Here is a 15,173-nt window from a genome sequence, read left to right as displayed (position 1 = left end):
TGGGCAAAGTTATTGAATTTCAAGGTTTCAGTTTTTTAGCAGGAGCTTCTTTGGTGCTCCACATTTTTCCAAATTTAGTGACACTTGTGTTCCAGAATCTACCTGAAGTGTGTTTTGAGCTGGTTCTTTTATCTACAGCTCCCAGTTCAGGCCAAATGTCAGTGGTCCGGGTCGTGAAAATATATTAAAAGGAGAAAATCATCTAAAGCTGCATTTGAAAGAACAAGAAAAGAGGAGAAAAGTTCTTTGGATAGAGGCAGGAGTTTTTCAGTAGTCCATGTTGAGGAATCAAAGAATCCAATTTTATGCCATCCGTCCAACAGATTGGTCAACGGTACACACAGGAGCAAAGACACAACAGAAAATTCAGGTGCTCTGTCCAAGCTACCCAGAAACAAATACCTCAAACTTTCAGTGATGTGAGCTACTGTTGTGAAGAACAGTGGTTCAGGATTTTTTTCACAAACAATTTTAAAAAAAAGCTACTCTATCATGAGATCCATGATACAGGCTTGTCTTTATTTTATACAGTCACCACCAGTTTAGCTGTTGTGTGCTTTTAAATGTACGACTATAGAATTGAAATAGTGATATTTACATGGTAAAAAGGAAAACTTAAAAAAAATTTAATAAATGTTTTAAATTTATTTCTAACATAGGGATACTGAGTGGATCTAAACCAAATCTTAAGAACAATCTCTTCCATATTAGTTGCTGAGGAGGTTTAGTTTTTGAATACCTAGACTAAGATAACTTTTATTGTCTAAGTCTATTTAAAAAATAAATAGATTTAGACAATCTCATGGGATAATCTCAGACAATCTCCGACAATCTCAGACAATCTCTAACGACATTTCCATTTCTTAAAGTGCATCAGTGATCAAATTTAAACAGTGAGGGCGAAAAAAAATACATGGTGGAAAAATGCATTGATATGGAAGTTCAGAGAATTAATTTACTTCTTAGCAGTAAATAGTTTTAGGTGTTCCCAAGTTCTTAGGTCCTGACAAATGTAATGATGACAAATATTTATGCATAAATAGACAAAACCAAATATGTTGGTTGTTGAAGATGCTTTTATTGCTATTACACCAATGGTTAAAAGATGTTTTAGAAATTATTATATTCCAACCAATGACTAGTTAGTGAATCTTTGCCCTGCAGCATACCAGGCCCACAGATTTTTTAAATAAAAGCCATTTTAGCATCCTACATCTCTGAAAAATGTCCAGTTCTTCTGAATTATGCAAAAGATCCACCTGAAAGCAATCACCAGCCCGCAGCAAGATGAGTCTAAACTCACACTTTTCCTCCTGCAGGTTCTAATGTCTTTAAAAATATAGAAAAAGGAAAAGCAATTTGTAAGCCCAGACAGGTACTCTGTTTTTGAACGTGGAGGAATGTCAGAATCTGAAATATCTTCCTCTTTCAGGGTCTTTCTTCCTTTCCTTCTCGTTTCTTCATTTCTGTCCTTCTGTAGACCTCATGCCCCTCCTACTTCACTCCCACCTGTGAAAATAAACACGCTGAGAGCAGGCCTTCTTTTCATTCAGACGCTCCAAGTTGACCAGCCTAATTTCATTCTCCACTGTCCTTCGATGTGTGTGAGTACTTCAGTGTAAGTGTGAGAGGTTTTTTTGTCTATAGTGTTTCTAACATACATTGAAATGCTGGTTTCTTTATATCCCGCCATTGCTCTTCCATCTCCTCCGGCTATGCCATCGTGGTATCTGACATAACTGGCCCTGGGTTTCTCTTCGTGGTCCTCCGTTCCTGGCAGATAGAGGGGCCGTCAACCGCTGCTGGGGGAACTTTCCTGGCTCGTAGAAGCTGTTGGACAATCACACCTTTCATGGGCCAGAAAGAACGCTGCCCATCTACCGGCATACAGGCTGAGGCCAGGGAATTTCTCTCCCTACCTAGATCCTCTCTTTCTCCATTTGCAGTTTCTGTAGAAAATTGGTGAATTAAATCCTGCTTGGGGTTTTAAAGACTTTTTGGTTTCAAGCACACAGCAAGATGGTGTAGATTCTCAGTTGTCCAAGTCTATGACTGAGCAGGAAGCAAATGATCTAAAAGCAGGCAGATCAAATTAGTAACAAGATAGAAACGATATAAATATGTATAAGTACATTTCTGCAACTGTATATTTGCTATTTTTAAGTAGAAACAGTTTGGTTACGGTAATATAACGAGGAAAACATAATTTCCTAATGACCTTTCCCTGTTTTCCTTCCTTGATCTCCCCCATCCTTCAGCTCAAGATCCAACTCCCTCTGAAGCCACCTCTGGGTCCACAAAGCAACCTTTTCACAGTTTAAAATTAGCATCACCTCTGCCATGCCGCGGCTTGAAACGAGGCCGTCCTAAGGAGAGAGAAATTTTCTAAACTTGATCCTGATTTAGCAGGTTCTGTGAAGACCGATTTGGAAAGGCTCGGTTTGGAGGCATAAGAGAAGCAGTTGATGTCGAGCTGTATGCTTCCCGTAAGCATGCTGAGTAGCTTTATTCAAAGAGCAGCTGTAAAAAGGCCAAAAAAAGATCAAATCAGAGCAGAGGAAACTTAGAGGGACGACTGGGGTCCTGTGCAGCGGTAAGGGCAACCTGGGACATGAAAAACATTAAGCACAATTTCAAACATTCAGGGAATTTATGAGCGTCCTCTGAGAACATCACAGAGGGAGTCTTCAAAGTGAAAACCGAAGCAACGAGGCAAAATATAGCAAAGCAAACAAACATCAGTAATAACATCAAGGTAGAAATCTGTTTGATGCTAACATCTTATGCAAGAAACAGTAACACATAGAAAACTGGTGCAGATGAATTTGATTAATCCATGATTTTTACTTTTTTCCCCCTCCATGATAAGTGCCTGATGACTGCTGTGTGTCTGTAAAAACATAAACTGTACTCAAAATCTAACTTTGACAATTAACTAAAACACTGATTTCAGGTGATTCGATCACTCATGGCCAGAGGTTTATGTATCAAGGACAATGGCATTAACAGTGCTCCTACCAGTATTTATGAAAGAAGGGATCAGCCTTCCAATCTTAACTGAATTCAGATAGGGGGTAGTGACGTGATGTGATGCTATCTGAGCAAACGGTTTAGTACTGAATTGTCATTGCTACTAAATATTCCAAAGTCAGCTGTATAGCAAATTGGAAAGGGTATAACAGCATTTAGGCAAATAGCAGAGGTGGTTAGAAGACCTAAAAATTCAACTTTACTTATAATTAAAAATACTTTAACTCAAGTAAATAATTTCTTTAAAAAATTAAATAAAATAGCCACTCAATACAGAGTAACTGATCATAATATTTGATTTGACATTTAAAATGATATGATTAAACTGTAGTGATCCAGAACAGAGGAACCAGTATTCAGGCAAGACAGACAGTGGGATAACTTCAAAAAGGCGGTTAGTCACAGGTTAGTGAGAATGATAACCTGATGGAGGATGTTTATGAACACGTGAGTCACTAACCCGGTTTAGTCAATGCCCAGAGAACAAGGTAGGACCTAGCAGGTGGGCTGCCAACAAAATGCGGCAGGCGCTGCCCAGAGTGTCCCAGATGCTGCAGCCCCAGAGAACAAGCAGGAGTCCGAAGTCAGGTCAGGCAAACAGATCAGAACAGGAACAGATAGGCTCAGAGATCAAGAAGTCCAAAGCCAGTTCAGGCAAACCGTTCAGATGGGAACAGGCAGACTCAGTGAATGAGATGCAGAACAGGTCAGGATCAGGTAATCCAAAACTCCAAGGAACTCTAAAAAACTCTCACCACTGGCTAGCGAGAACAAGATAATCTGGCATTGATGACTGGTAGCAGGCAGCCAACATAGAGGCAGGAACAGGTGGATAAGATGACAGTAAAATAGTCTACGTTTTTTTGAGACTAAAATAAGAAAAGTAATAACATTGTTAATTGACATAATTACAAAAAAAAATCAGGCATCAAACCAACAGTTAAAGTAGCGACACTTCATAAAGTTATACCTAAATCTAAACTTAAATTATTATTTTTCAACAATTTACTTAACTAAAAAAGAAAATTTAAATGTATGTACTTACTACCCTCATTTGCCAATAAGACTGATATTTGGAATGCACACTTTGGTGATTTGTACAACGTTTTTTTTATAGTTATTAGATCTTATGATCAGGGTTGTTAAAACACAAAAACAAACAACAACCAAATTTGGGTCTTTATTTCAGGGAAACTTTGTGTTAATCTTTTCAACTTGGACAGAACTATTTACTTCAGGTTAAAAGTTCTGCATGCAGTTTTACAAAATAATGCACAGTCAATAAATAAACAGTTGTGTTTATGTTTCATTTTCAGGAAAAAACACAAACAACTGAAATAATCAACAGGCAACAACTGAAATAATCAACAGGCAACAATAGACCGAAAGCTGATTTGGTTTTTTTCATTTTTTTTTTTTTCAGAATGAATGTGACTAAAAAGCTGCATGAAAAGGCTCCACAGCTGGATTTAAGGAGGATATGTAAAGAAAACTTTATGAAAAGAAACCCTTCAGTCCGGGAACATTCCTATTTAGGATTTTTAGATTTAGTTTCTCTCTCAGTTTAATCTTAAAATTCCCAAATTACAAATGATTTCAGGTAAGAAAAGTTGCAAAATTTCATTTCTTTTTTTATTGTTTTTTTAGAGCTGTTATTTACACAAAATATCTAATTAGAAGTAATAAGTATTTTTATGTTTAGTATAGGTAAATGTAGAGACTCTACTCCATGTTGTCATGAAGAAGTGTTGCAGATCAGCAGGATAAAAGTACTCACCTGGACAAGCAGATGGGTGGGGCCAGCCCTGCAGAACTGTCTTGCATCCTGGTTTCACGTCAGCTTTTTTATTTCCTTCCAGGAACCTGTAAGGATTTTCACGGTGTTTGCAAGGTGTGCTCATGCATGAGTCATACAAATATAACAAAATATAATCTTCCCCTTTCCATCTTTTCCTTTTTTTTGCCTGGTTTTCTGTACAAGCTTCACAGTTTCTCTTTCTAATTTATTGATGTAAATACATGATTTGTGTGTGTTTGGTACAGAGATTATCATTCTAGCAGAGTGTTTATGTACCTGTCGTCCACGCCAGGATGCAAGTGTTATCATCTTAGCATGGTCTGCTGGGTTTTAGTTTCCTTGTCTATCTTGCATCAAAACAAGTGGCCAAACTGAAGTGCTTTTTTATTTTCAGTTAAAAACTTTAAAACTCTAAACTTTATCTTATCCAATAAATTGATAACCTGTTTCTTTCATAAAAGATGTTTGTTGCTTAAATCTCAGCACAGTTTGAATTAGTAAGGTCAGTCAGAAGAAGATGTCTATGGATAAGTATATAACTGCAATCAAGGATTTTCAGGACTGTGAGTTTTAACATTTTAAACAACTAGTATGTTGACTCCATATAACCTTTTTTTCAATTAAAAATACTATCAGATCAATGTTGTTTTTTAAAATGTGTTTGTCTATACATCTTACATCTATACTCAAATAATTCACTTTATTCCCTTTATTGAACAAAAGATATCAACAAGCAGAGAAAACCTTACAAATAATTTTGCTGTGTGCAAGACACATCCAATCGATGCACTGGGACACAGTAACAAAGGTTTACTTGACACTTTCTACATCAGTAACCTTTTCCTAGTTAATCCAGCTAAGGTGGATTGGACATCAGCTCAAGTTTACCACATTTTGGAATAAAGAAACTTATTATGTTCACTTTTATTGAACATTACTCCTTTTCATTGCTTAATTTTTTATGTTGAAATAGTTTTCACGTAGCATACTTATTAGATACTAAGATAATCTGCAAAGAGGAAGAAAACCAATTATTTTAGCATTTGTGTGGCATTGCTAAGGTTATTTTCTATTACTTTGCTTTAAGGTGTCATAGTAGAATGCCTATAAAATACCATATATTCACAATAAAACCATGAAGGCTAAGAATTTGTCCTGATAGTGTTTACTCTGTCATTTTTGAACCAGGTGTGATCAGCAGACCCAAACATTGTTTGTACACCTTTGCTGTCTGCAGGCAGCATTTGCTCATGCATCCACCCATCTACATGGCAGCTTCTCCATCTTTAGATGAACTCTAACATTCACTGAAGCACTATTTGCCATTAATCCTTTTGCACTTTTTCACTCTGGATCTTGGATGCTTCCTTCTTTACTTCTTTACTTATTGCACTCCGTGCATAACATGGCACCTGCAGTCATTTGGTTTTGTTACAGTAAATACATAATGCTTTTACGTTTACAAAAACATGGAGTAATAAGATTTAAAAAAAGCAGAAATACATTTTAAAAGCTAACAGGGTGCCCTTATATATTTGGAAAGCCTTTTATACAAATATAGTGAGGAAGTGGTGTGTACATTTTTATAGTTATAGTGACTGACCAGACACCTTTTAAATAGAAAATATTGAGGAACATTTTGCAATGATAAGAATTTCCTTTTTTTCTTTTTTTTGAATATACTATCATCTGTGCTCCCAACCAACCATATCATACTGGAAACTGCTTCATCGTTTTGCTCTGAAAGAAAAAAGATTGCTTTATTTTTTTAAACTAAATTCCTAAGATTAAAAAACTTCAGGAGTCCTGGTGCTCTGTCAGATGAGCATACTTGGTCAGACCAGCATACCCATAGCCAAAACCCCTATATCCCTTTAGTTTATCCCTTTAATTTATCCCTGTTTATCCCTTTAGTTTTGTACAAAAAATACACTTTAAACTATCTCAATGGGTTTGTATTCCTTTAGTCATGTACAAAAAGTACGAGTACGAGTACCTTAAATTATTTTTTTGGGGACATGACCAAAGGGATACACGCCTGTTGAGGTATTTTAAAGTGTATTTTTAATACAAAACTAAAGGGATAAACACAAATCTGACCTCTTGTGCATGCGTATTGACTATGGGTATGCTGTTCCGATGGGGTATGCCGATCTGACAGAACAGCGGCTACGCCATTAATAACTTGCTTTGGCGACCCATTAAGGGAGGAGCCAAAAGAAATCACTCCCAGTTGAACACAAGTTGCTGCTGTCATGTTGTTTAACTGATTCTTAAATTGGAAGATCTACTATTTATTAGCTAAGAAGCTGTCAAATGTTATTTATGATTTTCAGAAAATAAATATGCGAGCAAACTCAACTTAAACAATGAAGATTGTTGGAAACATAGGTTTTTTTTTTTACTTTTTTGGAATTATTGATAACACTTTTAAAACGTACACTTGTAAAGTCCTTCAGATCACTATCATGTAAAATAGTGTATTTATCAAAGAAAAAAATTTCAAAATAAGTTGATTTGTATTCTCATTCTTGACACACTAATATCTATGGTTTCTGTTAAAGTTCAGCCATCTATAAGAGATCTATGATTGGGGAACACCTATATAATGGGCTCATATCCCAGAAAACAGGGAAAGCAAAGAATTTTATAATTTACCAAAACAGAAACTGATCAAAACCCAAATTCAAAAAGAAGCTTAGAATAAAAAAGCTTCTCTGAAGCAGCTGTCGGAAAAAAACAGCGAGCAGTTACAGGAACACTGGTTTTGAGCAAACAGAGCAGAACTGGGATGTAACTGGTCAGACTGGTTTTCTTAAAAGATGGATGATGCTTCAGGAAACACTGAGATGCAGCTGAAAATGTTATGTTGTTTTTGCGTTTTTTCCCCCACATTGAGTTTATTAGAGGTAATGTGAGACAATTAGCAGTCTATAAAATAGAAAGTGTAATTATAACGACTAGGAGGTAGCAGTAGAACCACTCAATTAAAAAGGAGTAATAATTAAAGTGCACATTTTAGATAACAAACAAGTTTGATTTGTCCTTTTGTTCTCACCTGATGGATACAGAGTAGAGACCTGTCTTCAGTACAGCATGAAAATGAATCTAGTTAATTTTCTTAATGGGTTAAAGAACATTTAGTTTTTGTTAATATATTTAAAAAAGCCCCAACATGTCAGCTTGACTCTCATTGTCTGTTAGATAAAAGAAATAATAAAATTAACCATTTATCACTTGAGAAGCGGTTTCCTGTATTTGCTCCATCTGGGTTTTTGAAATGAATTGTATGCCTCGTAAAATGAATGAAACATGAGAAAGCTGGGTGAATACTGAAAGGGCTCAAAATGTAGAGATTATCTGCAATAAATACACAATAAATGTGTAATTGATTCAAATATGGTCATTAAATAAAAAATGAAAAACAGGTTAAGTTAGAAAATATTTGTTTGTTGGTGGTTTTTACTCCTGGTTAGCCCTGATGGCAACAGTTTAGAAAAAGAAATTGGTTTAAGAGGCTTCAAGAACATGTTGCTTTTTCAAATGGTGGGTTAGAAAGCAAAGCATAAAAAAGCTTCATTTTATCCTCTTACTACTGTGTGTCAGTGATCCTACTGCATTAGGGACACTAGTTAGGCCAAGGTTGATGGATGATTACAGCTAGTTAAGTTAACCAAGTTGACATGTTAATCCTTTATTAACAACGGTTTTCTTTTTCTTTTTATAATAATCCAAGTTTCCTGCTTTAACCCAAAGCTTTTATACCATAATTAGTCCCATAAACACACATATTGTTACAATAAGGCCGTTCCTATTATAAAATAATAATGAACTTCATAAAAGAAAGTGAATTTACAGTCAGAAATTGAACGATAAAAAATATGGTTGAAGAAAAAAAGCCTTTAGAACAGGTTTTTCTGTTAGCCACCAGACTCCTAATTAAAAGCAAGGATTAAGAACTAGTTGGAAACCTTAATATAGGGAAAAGAATAAACCAAAGCTAAAAGAAAAGGACACAACACAGATCCAACCACAGCTGAAGTAGTTACATTGAGCATGAAGACTTTAAGATAGATAATTTTTTTGCTCTGTGTCTGAGCTAAGGAATGATGCATTAAGTCTACATGCGAAAAAAAAAAAAAAAAAAAAAACTTACTGAGCTGTATTGTCCGATTGCACCATTTATATGGACATTAGTACTGTGGATAAAATGGCCAATAGGACTAAAAACGCATAGGGATGTAAACATAAGGACCAGAATATTCTGATCATTTCAAGCCACAGCATCAGGTGGAAATGCATGTTGTTGATCTAGCATACACAAGCATTTACATCATCATAAACCACCCCTTCTACTGGGATTACAATATAATCCATATTCAGAATAATATGATCACAATATTTCAATTGGTGTCTTAAATATTTGTTTTCCGAAAGGCCACTTATCATGATCACTTATGTCCATGTAAATGTAGCTCTAGTTTATCTGCAGCTGATAAACATTTTATGTCAGAATTTCACATAAGGAACATTTTAATCTCTGTAATCCCACTCACAGAGGAACTGATTTGCTGTGGAATGATTATGATTTGCTCCTCATAGGTTTTCGGATTGACATAACACAAAATCCGATTTAAGCGTTATAAAAACACCCTCTGTGACAACTTTATGTACTTTGGGCAAGTTGAAAGGTTATAAATCCCAACAACGTTTCCTTCTCCCTGATCTCTCTCAATCAACCTTGAGAAAAGCAAACTGCATCCATACAAGAACGCAAACACTTGGCTTTTCCCGAGCTGCATGCATGCCAGAGTGAAGCAAGTCTGCTCTGAGACCAGAGAGTTTACACGTTGCTGCTGAAATCTGCCACACAAGGACACACACACACACTGTTACCCACAAACATGCCATAAATAGATAATACACATAAATCACTCATTTAAGCAAGGTTTCTTACACTTTTAATACACACATAAACACATGTTCCTTCTTGGGGGCTGCTGCTCCCACAGGCTCCCACCGGTAGCAGCAGACGGGACAAAATTAGTGACACGGCGGGTGATTTTTTTTCAGTCAACCGAATCAAATGAATAACACCACCATTCATTCACTTTTCTTTCCATGGCTCGCTTTCCTTCCCTTCTTGTCTATGCTGAGAAATCAGAAAAAATGTGTGCAGATGAAAATTAACTCCTGAGGCAGTGGCACTAAACTCCTGGTTTAATTAGATCTGGTGTTTGTAAGAAAAAGAAAACAAAAACCTTAAAAACAAAACTTGTTTGTCTTTAAGTTTCAGTGTTGTGTTGTCAAAAAAGATTCATACTGTCCCATTACTGATGGAAGGTTTATTTTATGTCTAATGTATAGCCCTACATTTGATCTGATTTTAGCCTTTTTGTGTTAAGAAAAGAATAAAAAAAAGGGAATAACTTCTGGAACTCAAACTTCTTCATTCTAAATATGTTCCATCCTTATATATGTTCTTCTCTTTGTTTTATTGAGTCCTCTTTCACATCCTTATATATGTCCTTATTCTTTCTCATTCTTTCTTTTTTGTATGTGTGTTTATTCTCTTCCTGTGTTTTTTTTCACTACTTTGTATCCTTGTTTCTTTCTTCCCTCGGCCTCTCATGTACTTTGAACTTTACTTCCCATTTTCCTTTGCCCTCACCGGTTTCCCTCCTGGTGTATTTTCCTCCTTCCCTCTGTCCAGCCATGCCTCCATCTTATCTACCTTATTTCTCTTCTTCCTTCTTTGGTCCTTCCATGATCTTTATTTTGTCTTATTTTCCTTCCATGTCTTCTACCTTCTACCATCTCTCGCTTTGCATTCCTTCCTTCCTTCCTTCCTTCCTTCCTTCCTTCCTTCCTTCCTTCCTTCCTTCCTTCCTTCCTTCCTTCCTTCCTTCCTTCCTTCCTTCCTTCCTTCCTTCCTTCCTTCCTTCCTTCCTTCCCCATTTCACTCAAGGGTTAATTTTTCCAAATTTCCATCTCTGTCCATTCTCTTTTTCTTTTTCTCTTCCTTTCGCTATTATCTGCCTTGTTCCTTTTGTTCTTTTCTTCCTTGTATACACTTTCCTCCTTTGTGCCCGTGATTTTTTTTTCCCTGCCCCTTAACTGTCTTTCTTTTGGTTCTGTACTGTCCGGTAATTAAATCGGACATAAAAATGAAGCCATCCATCCTTCCATCTTCTGCTTATTCCATCAGAGTAGCAGTGGGGCCGGTGCCTATCTTCAGTAGTCTATGGGCGAGAGCCAGGGTACGCCCTGGACACAGACCCACACAAAGACATATATCCATGCACAGATACTAACACCAAAGGACAATTTTAGAGAAGCCAATTAACCCAACAGTCATGTTTTTAGGCTGTGGGAGGAAGCCGGAGTACCCGGAGAGAACCCACACATGCACAGGCAGAACATGCAAACTCTCTGCAGAAAGACCCAGGGCTGGGAATCGAACCCGCAATCTTCTTGCTGCAAGACAACTGTGGTACAAACTGTGCCACCATGCAGCCCAAAAATGAATCCATCATTGATTTTTTTTTTTTTTTTTTTTTTTTCTTGTCATGTCTCTAGTCTGTGCTCATTCAACTGTATCATTTAGGTTTGTATAAGTCCTAAAAGTACATGTCTATCTGGTAACATTTAGATCATATGGTCATGTGAAAACTCAAAGACACCCTATAATGGCCTGTGTGTTTTTTCAACATTTGAAAATCAGTCTGAAATTAATTTAATAACAACAGTGAAGTACTTCAATCATGTAAACAAAATGCCTTGCAGAACAAACAACAGAGGTCAGATTGAAGTTTTCAAGAGAGAAATCAAAGACCAGCACCTCTGGAACGAAGCTCTGTTCACAGAAGCATTTAAAAATAGTAACGACATGTATGGCTTAAACCAAAAACAGCATTTTAGGGAAATTATCCACATTGTTTACGTTCTTTTAACTGTTCCTAGAAATGATATTACAGCAATAGTGTGAAATGTAAAAGGTAAAATGACCAACAATCCTTTTCAGCATTAACAATAAGGAAATTTTTGTTTTTTTCTTTTTACAGATGTTTAACTTCTTCTTAAGGTTTAAATAATATTTTAGAGACAAAATGCGAAACACTTTGGAGAAAATTGATGACAATGTCAGGATGAAGGATGTTTATAGGAGAAATAGTTGCCATGCTGAGCACTTTTATTTTCCTAAAAATGAAAGCAACCTATTCCACTATTACTAGCTGAAAATATTTTTTTGCAATTTAAGTAAAAAAAAACATTGCTTTAGAAAAATATATCTATCTAATTAGGTTTTAATATGATAGCGTATCAAATCTGTTGACATCCAGATAAACCCAAGTTGATGATTGAGATTTAAAACCTTTTCCTCGTCTTTCACCTTTCAGTGATATTTTGGGCAAACAGAAACAAAACCAACCCAAAGCTCTACAGCCGCAGGCGGGGAGGGGTCTGTCTTGGAAGCAGTTCTGCCAGACAGAAGGAAAATTAACTGCATCAATGGAGAAAGTGTCCTTCACCAGATACAGGTGAGGGTCCAGTGGAAGGCAAACAGAGCAGGTCTGGTTCAGTTCATTTCCTCCCTGAAAACAGAGAGGGAAAGACCCAAAGTTAGTGCAGCTACATCCTCAGTCTGTTTCCTTCAAAACATCCGCTTCATGAATCAAACATCTTATTTACCAAGTTTTCCCTCCAAAACCTCTCCCTCTGCTCCACCACTGGTCGTTTGGTCGCCCGTCTCCCACCTCTCCTGTATCTCTCTTCCCACGTCTCCCCTCAAACATCAGCGAGTAAAAATCTCTGAAGAATTTTGGTTACCATGGTGGGTGACTATAAAACCACTATGACTCAAAAAGTCCTCTGATTTTTTTTTCAAGAGGTAAAAACTACAGGTCAGAACAAATAAACAACCAGGTTTCCTCAGAATTTATTTTTAGTTTCACTGCCTGAAAGGACTAACAGTTTAACCGTCATGTAAAAATAATAATTATAATTTATTCATTGTAAACATTATCTTGAGCTCTACCAACAACATGGCTCGTTAAGTGGCACGGTTAGGCAAATATTATTACAAAATCTTACAAATCAAAAAAATAAATTGCTCTAAATGGGCTTCACAAAAAAAAACAAAAAAACACCTGTTTAGTTTACTTTATTCAGATTGTTTGCACAGGGCCAATCTTAAACAAACGTCACCTCAAGGTACTTTATAATAAAAACAGCTTAATCTTATATATAAAAAATGTACAATTTCAATTTGTTCTAAATTCATTTGATAGCAATTCAGTTTACTCCAGTAAAGTACAATCATCTTGCAGAGTGTAAATTCAACAACAGGCAGACATTTTCAATTTGGTTAATCCAGGCGGGTTCCTTAATAGAATAGAATAGAATAGAATATCCCTTTGTTGTCCCACAATGGGAAAATTCCGGTATATACAACAGCAAACAGGTTATAGACAAAATTCTCACACAAATGTGGACCTTCCAAAATGTATAAGAATAACAAATAGTTAAGAGTTAAAAGACAAACAAATGAAATGCTGTACTGTAAAGTGTCTTAAGCAGGATTTTCAAGCTAAACAGCATCCTAATGAATCAACATTTTACAGATATAGCTCAGTCTTCCCACTGCGGATTGTATCAACAAATTCAAGATAAAGAAACTCATGATAAAAATGATACACTTTTGAGATTTCTTTTAATACACAATAACTGACTGAAACAGTCACTGAGACACTCAAAATTAAACATGTATACTTAATAGTAACTCTTTCCTTAAAATGCAGAGTTTGTTTCATTTAAACATTCATTTAAAGATGAATGTTTCTCTTCCTCAGCTTTGTCACCTTGTTGGTTAAACACAGTGCTTTGAATTAGCATCCTTCAACCTGTTTAGATTAGATTCATTCTGACATCATCATCCATGTTGTCATTTGCTTTTGCATCTAGGTTATCCCAGTTAAAAATCACAGTGTGCCTGATCTCCATAACTTCTACTTATCTGAATTGTATTCTACAGAGAAGGTTCCTAATTACACTGTCCCCTAAGAATATCACCTTGACAGTGAGTACAATAAATGACTCCAAACATGATCTCTGATCCACCAGCAGACTCTTGGTGCTGTTGATGTGAATGTCTGTTCCTCTATGGTGAAAAAAAGACAAAAAAAATTAAAATGGAGCCTAGGCTGAAGTTCAAATGAAGATGCGCATTGCTCTGCTTCATTCACCTGTGACACAGCCAATCAGCTTTGAACCACACCTCCACGAAAGCCAATCGGCATCCAAAGTTCAAAAAAGGCTTCCAATAAGCACCTGTCTGCTCCTGTGCGCAGGCAGCGGATGTGCTGTGACTTCATTCAGATTACACCATTTCAACCCACCTCCAGCCCCTCCACCATTGTAGCTAAAGCTTCATCAGAGTTTTATTCCTCCTGGATTCTTACAGCGTTTCCTGTCTCATATTAACCGGTCTGGCAAAAGACTGCCATGTTGAGCCTGGTTCTACCAGAGGTTTCTTCCCAGTGGGGAGTTTTTCCTCTCCACTTTTGCTTCATGCTTGCTCATCATGGACAGGTTCTCTCAACCTGTCTTATCCAACTGGACTTCCATCTTCCAGGTCCCTGAGTAAAGCTCACGCAATCCACTGGATATCCCTATAAAGCTCAGCTACGGTCTCGCTAACCAGCAGTCTACAGACTGACCAACTTCATCTATCTCCACTCCACCACCAGTTTCAGGCCTGGGGGGGAAAGCCCTATTCTTTGCTCCTGTTCATGCATATCTATCAAAATTAAGTGCTATGTTTCCTGCCGAGGTCTGAGGGCCAAAGACAAGTAATTGTATCAATACATTTCTCCTAATTGTCTTTTCTCTTTGTGTGACTTTTTCGGATTGAACTGTTGTAAAAATGATCTTAGGACAGATTAGTGTTAAACTAAATTGCTGGGACACCTGAACAGAGGATATGTTGGGTATAAATCAAAAACACCATTTCAGGAAAATAACCTCATGTCAACTGAGAAGCAGGAAGATGTAATTGTCATGAAAGGGGAAAGTTTTATGTTGTACCAAACTATGCTATACTAAAAAACTTGCTTTGTCTTGTCTTGGCTAAGATGTGAATATATTCTATAAATAATATTAAGAATAGATTAAATGACAAAGTGTGAACATTTCTAGATAACAATTAAAGGCCTTATGTGTTTTCCTTTTTTCACATGACTTCTAAAACACAGTTTTTCTTCACAGCCATAAGCTCAAAAAACCTAGCTTCAAGTGCTATAATCCAGCAGTGTTTAAATATTCTACCTTAAAGCGACAGTTCAGA

The sequence above is a fragment of the Cyprinodon tularosa genome, unplaced genomic scaffold (genome assembly GCF_016077235.1).
Source record: "Cyprinodon tularosa strain WSP-4 unplaced genomic scaffold, ASM1607723v1 ctg218, whole genome shotgun sequence".
NCBI classification, from domain to species: domain Eukaryota; kingdom Metazoa; phylum Chordata; class Actinopteri; order Cyprinodontiformes; family Cyprinodontidae; genus Cyprinodon; species Cyprinodon tularosa.
This window is presented reverse-complemented; position numbering follows the sequence as displayed.